This window comes from Castor canadensis, chromosome 17 (assembly GCF_047511655.1).
Source record: "Castor canadensis chromosome 17, mCasCan1.hap1v2, whole genome shotgun sequence".
Classification (NCBI taxonomy): domain Eukaryota; kingdom Metazoa; phylum Chordata; class Mammalia; order Rodentia; family Castoridae; genus Castor; species Castor canadensis.
In genome coordinates, this window is record NC_133402.1 from 66,250,671 (window position 1) to 66,256,932 (window position 6,262).

Sequence of the window (6,262 nt, forward strand, 5' to 3'; positions counted from 1 at the left end):
TTTGAAGGACACTATTTGCAATTGGTTGAGGGAACCAATGAGAAGAAGGAAGGTGCACACAGAGGTGTTGGGGAGTGACAAAGTGGGAGTACACTGTACACATGTATGAAAATGACACATGATGATATCCACTATTTTGTATAAATCCCCCCAAAATTAAAAAACGAAATAAGCAAGTGAATAACACTAGATGCTAGTCAATGCACAATGGAAAGCCAAAAAAAAAAATTAGAGAATACAAGAGGTAAAGAAAGATTTGAAATGATAAAAGCTTTATATTATTTTCATCTAAAACATGAAGTCTGAAATACGGATACATTGTGAAATGTCTAAATCAAGCTAATTAATACATGTGTGGTCTCACAACTTATTTTCTTTAAGTATTTTGAGAACAGGAAGGTAAAACAGGTCCTGTCTTGGGGCTGGTACCAGTGGTTATGGGGAAGGTATAAGGAAAGGGCGTAGGAAGGTAAATATGGTGGAAATTTGGGCACCTGTGTGATAATGTAAAAATGAGACCTGTTGAAACTATTCTAAGAATGTGGAAAGGGAAGACAAAGGAGAATGGTGGAGGGGGTGAATTTAACTAAGGTACATTGTAATGTCACAATGTACCCCCTAGTACAACAATAATATAATAATAAAAATTAAAAAATAGACTGGCCCAGCAAGGATTTCCTACCTGAAGCCTAGAAAGATGAAGCCTAGGGCGGAACTGGTGAGGAGAGTTCATAGAATTCATAAGTTTTGCAGTACTGTGGTTTGAACTCAGGGTTTTCACCTTGACCCACTCCACCAGTCGTTTTTGTGATGGGTATTTTTTGAGATAGGGTCTCACAAACTATTTGCCCAGACTGGCTTTGAACAGTGATCCTCCTGATCTCTACTTTCTGGGTGGTTATTTTCCCAAAGAAGATGTACAAACATCTGATAAGTATATAAAAGATGGTATAATTTGCCATAAGGAAATGTAAATCAAAACCATGTTGAGATATTACTTCATGCCCACCAGCATGATGGTCAAACAAAAGATGGACATGTCAAGTGTTGATGGGAGTTAGCAGAAACTGGTGCCATCATACATTGCTAGGAGGAATTAGAATGTTACAGGCACCTTAGAAAACAACCAAGTAATTCCTCAAAAATGAATTATGTACTTACCATATAACACACACTTCCTCTTCTAGTTTTATACACACAAAAAATGAAATATTTTGTTCATTTTAGCTGACTGGATATTGGAGAAAAACACAGGTTGAAGTCATACTAACCCATTTCAGCAAGGTATGTACAATGATGGAGGTCACCATGGGCTGTATATAAAAGGGTGACTCATACGAAACCCAATAATATATTTCATAAAAGTTCTAGTTTTTAGAAGTTTGCCATTACAAAGAGCAATAAATGGGAAGTGCTTCTAAGAATTACCAGTAGTTCCTCTTAATATAAAGAGCATTCCTTCCGTCTCCTCCAAATCTTCATTATTCTTTAGTTCTTGGGAGAAAACTGAGAATAATGTGGAAGTGTGAAGGTGAAGATGGATGGATGTACCATGAAGCTAATGAAGTTTAAACCCCAAAGCCCCTCACTTGCTCAGGTCTCTTTGGGATTCTCTGGACCATATTCTGCCTTTGCACTTTATATTATTTTTTCATAAATTTTACTCTTTCTTCCCAAATTGCATAAAACCTGGGTAGGAAAAACAAAGTTAAATGTAGACAGCACGTCCTTTCTTTTGTTACTATTTGCCTGGTTGTGAGTGAGACTAAGTGGGAGATGGTGTTTAAATAGAAGAAATCAATGTTTTGATATAAATTGGTATGGACTTATTAATACCTGATAGTTCCTGGAAATGCAGGAGACATGCTTGAGTTGTACCAAGGGAGATCACAGAGAAGGGTGGAAAGCTGTGGAGTGTGGAAAAGGTAAGTTTCTTCTTATCATTACCTAGAAGGTGTAACCAATTCAGTATTTGTGTTCTGACAGGAAAAATAAATATACATGTCAGATTTGCAGGGTTTTATTTTTAGTTCAAAAGTATGCATCAAAACATATTTATTTATTTTACAAACATGTAACAAAAGAAGATATATTTTATAAGTATCTGCTCAGAGTAGGTATTTTCAAAAAGTGTTTAAAGTAACAGCTCCAGATCTTACCATAGAATTCATAAGAATTCTTCAAGAGCCAAAAATTTCATTTCACAAAGGCCAACTCAGTTCTCATCAGACACAATAAAAATAGGAATATTAAAAAATGTAAAAGTTCTGTACAGGGAAAAGAGATAGCACATGGGTAAATCTCATTACCATACATGCCATCCGTGTTTAAATGTTCTATGAAAACTGCCATTTCAAATAAGTGAGAGTCCTTCCCTGACTATGGAGAATGTATAAATTATCATCCTCCCACCTGGGTGTGGATGGTGCCACCTGCTGAGTGGAGGGACAGAAGCATCTATGTGTTCCCTGAGTATGGCCCCAAGACATGTGGGGAGCCACCTTGTTTCTGGCAGTGGCTTTTTCTAGTGGGTCTTTCATTATTATTTCCTTTCACTTAGAAAAATACTTTGGGACCATAGAAGACAATTGCTTAAAGTGAAAGTAAGACTGAAGGATGGCTTCAGATAGCTGAAGTCAACCCTTAATATGTGAGCTTTGTTTGTTTGGTAACCAAACTCTGGAAGTCTGATTTACCACTGTCAGAAATGAACCCAGCCACCTACCCCAGTCATACACAGGGCATAGTCTCAAGGCCATACTTTCATTTTCCTTCTTCCATCCTGAGCTGCCCTGTTGCCTGCAGCAGTGTGTGTGGACAATCGTCTCTGACACTTCGTTTGGAAAGACCTCTTCAGAAACATGATACACAGATCATCCACGTATCCCGTCTTGAACCTATAGCTCAGCACTCCTGCTTTCTTCTCCACTTGATTATGTTTATTCCAAAAATAATGTGTTTTCATATCACATGTCAAAAGCTTTAGAAAAACCAGCCTTTGCCCTCTTGGGCAACTCTCTCTCCAGGGTGTAGATGTCTTCTTTCTTCATTGCCGTCTGCATCCATCTTCAAACTCAATCTGGAACATGTAAGCAACATTTGATCCAAGGTATTCTGCTCCGTAGATTTTGTTATCCAAGCCATTTGACTTGGATAGCTTCTCTCTCATCAGTAGGGCCCAGCTTCACAGTCTTGGCTAGCGTTATTCTCAGGAAATGTGTCTCTGCTGAAGGAGCCATTGTCAAACATGACCTCATAGAATATTTGTGATGTCACAGCCATCACTCTGCAGCTGTAGTACTGGGTGTTCCAGTGCTTTGTGATGAGCATCAGACCCATAGGATGGTCATCCCACAAGCCTTGGATTCACATTTGGGTTGATCTTATATGAAAAGCATGTGATGTTCTCCACACAAGGCAAATTGTCAGGCTCATCAGTCCCCCAGAAGCATATGACATGGAAGAAAAATGGGTACCAGCCATAGGAACACTGGATGCAAGCTCCAGAGACCTTTTTAACTCATTGTCAGAAGAAGATTTCAATTTTAACTTCTGTAAAGTATTCTGACTACATCTATTTGTGTCCTTTCTGGGATGTTAATGAATCGAACTTTTGGGACCAAACAGCACACATGACATGGGCCCAACTTATTGTTCTTAGCTTGCTTAAGAGTACTGCCTCTCAAATTGTATTCTGCTGTCCACACATTTCTTTTGTACCAGGCACACAGCCATCCATCACAGATCTCATGAAAATGAACACCATAACAACTTACACGAACTTATACGTAGCACTTTGCACAAGAAATCAGAAGACTTATTCCATCATCTTCAAGGAAGGTATTAGGTGAAGAATATTCTATATTTTCTTCATTATAAATAAAACACTCTGGAATGAGGGGATTAGTCTTTTCTCTCTACATGGATACTTTAATTTTGTCTCCCATCTGGAATCGTTTTCTTCATTGCTATTCTCTGGCTTGTAGTATGGCATGAGCAGAGTACAGATATCACAGAGTGGCTCCAGTTTTGCTGCAGTTACATTAAATGCTTATTTAGCCACAAAGTTACAAGACTTCATCTGCCAGAGTTGGATGAGAGTTTTCGCCCAGGACTCCATTTCTTCCACTTCTTCCTTAGTGGATAGAATCTCAGGCAATTCATCATCACTTGCCACCTGCTGCTTTACAATTGTCATTGGGGACCTTGCCAGAGGTTTAGTAAGTGGATGACGCCAACTCTTAGCAGTGTTGGTTTCTCCCTCTATTGTCCTGGGGACTTTGAAGTCATTTCTCTCTTCACTGAGGGCCACTGGGATTTCGCTAAGCTCTAGGCCACTTCTGTGGTCCTCAACCTCACTGTCTTCTCCCTCTGTAAACACACCATTACTCTACCACTGAGGAACACGGCTCAGATATCTTGACTGTGGGTTCTCAGGGGGCTCTAGTCTTCTGTCTTTATCTGGCCACTAGCTAATGGTGTGGAATCGTTGGCCTCCTTGGGTATCCATGGTGTAATATGGCATAGGTTTTCTTGTCTTCAGTTTCTGCTTCCTCCATCATAGATGCACTTAAGTCATGATTTCTTGAGAGTTTGGTATTATCTGATAAATTCTGATCTACCTGCATCCTGCTGACAGAGGTCTCTTCTGAAGGTGTGTCTGTGTTCCCCAGCTTTGATCCTCTAGTTGTATGCCAAGAGTGTGAAGACGTCTACGCTTAGGTCAGAGCTGGGGACCTCCTCCTCATTGACTTCAGGTGACATTTCCTCATCTTCCTCAGCCTTAGGCCTTTGAGAGTGAGACCTGGTGCACTGGGTGCTCTTGAGAGCTGTTCTAACTTTCCTCCTCCTCTGTAGCTATGCTTTTACTTCAGGAGTGGATTCTGGAATAGGCTTTGTGTGGTCAATGGTACATATATATATCCTTTCCTTGTTTCCAAGCTGGTATCTGTTCAGCTGAAATTTTCTTACAAAGATATCCATTGAAATTTTTACCACGTCTTTCCTGTAAGTGTACAATTTAGAAACTTTTCCATAGTCAATTCATCTGACAGCAAAAGTTATAGATCCTGCACAATCAAAACCGTGATTGAAACCAGCATGGTAGGACTGGTGGAATGGCTCAAGTGGTGGAGTGGCTCAAGTGGTAGAGTGTCAGCCAAGCAAGCATGAGGCCCTTAGTTCAAATCTCAGTGCCACCACACCAAAAAAACAAAAACAAAAACAGCACATCTGAAACCAGCATGGTAGCCATACTGAAAAGTGACCACCATGAATTTCCCAGCCTTCTGAGTAATCTTTTAGAAGGGAATACCATACTTCTTCAATACTATACTGATGGAGAAATTTTTATCATTTTGTGGTGAAGAAATGCATCACATCCTTGGAAGCTGCTTGGGAAAAAATGTTGGACTAATCTTTCAAGTCATTTTCCATATTCCAGGAGTATAGCATACCAAGACTTGTGCTCTCCAAAGTGGAGATAGTTGGTGCTGTAGAGATCCTTGTCCTCAGTGTGCCACACGAATGTGGCTTTCCCATCCCAAAAACAAAGATAAGGTGATTTACACTTTCGATAGAAATACTACACTCTTCAACCACATCCAAGACTGTATTTAGAGACTGCATTTAGGCAAGCTGTGTTCCATCCATTCACGCCCTCATTATATATGCAATATCTGTGCCATGTATAGGTACCACAAAAGTTAAATTATTCCAGTATTGCACTCCAAATCTTCCTAATCCAAGCATCTTTGAGTACAGTTCTTCCCACTGTTGGCCACCTTCTTGAACTTCATGGTCATGGCTTTTTTCTGGATGTTGTACTAAGTAAATAGTCACACTGCCTTGTGACCATGTATTGAATCCAGGCTTCGCAAGATCTGCTTGATGGGCTCCTTTAGATCCCATGTATGCAAGATACATACAAAATTCCTCCACGGAGGGTCTGAAAGTCATTATCTTACAGCTAGGGTTCAGTGGACTCCTTGTCTCTGGTACCTCCATGATGGCTAAGGTTGCCTCTGGGGCACAGATGGAGGCAGAGATGCAATCCAGAGGGGCAGCAGTAGGAGGAAGATGCTGGCCTCTGCCCCAGGGAGATTTAGAAAAACTGGAAGACTTTCTCTCACTGGGTGACAGGTGTTTGCTTCCCACAGGTGAGGAGGGCCCAGAACCTATCACTCCGCTGCTAGGTGCCCTCCAGTTGATGATGAGTCTTAAATGTAATTAGGAAGAAGAAACTTAACTCACCTTTCCATTT

At 40.4% G+C, this 6,262-nt stretch overlaps 1 pseudogene; it reads right to left on the minus strand.

Moving 5' to 3' along the window:
• Positions 1-2,939: 2,939 nt before the first annotated feature.
• On the minus strand, positions 2,940-6,006 carry LOC109676973 (lysine-specific demethylase 4C pseudogene; annotated as a pseudogene).
• Between the last annotated feature and the right edge of the window lie 256 nt (positions 6,007-6,262).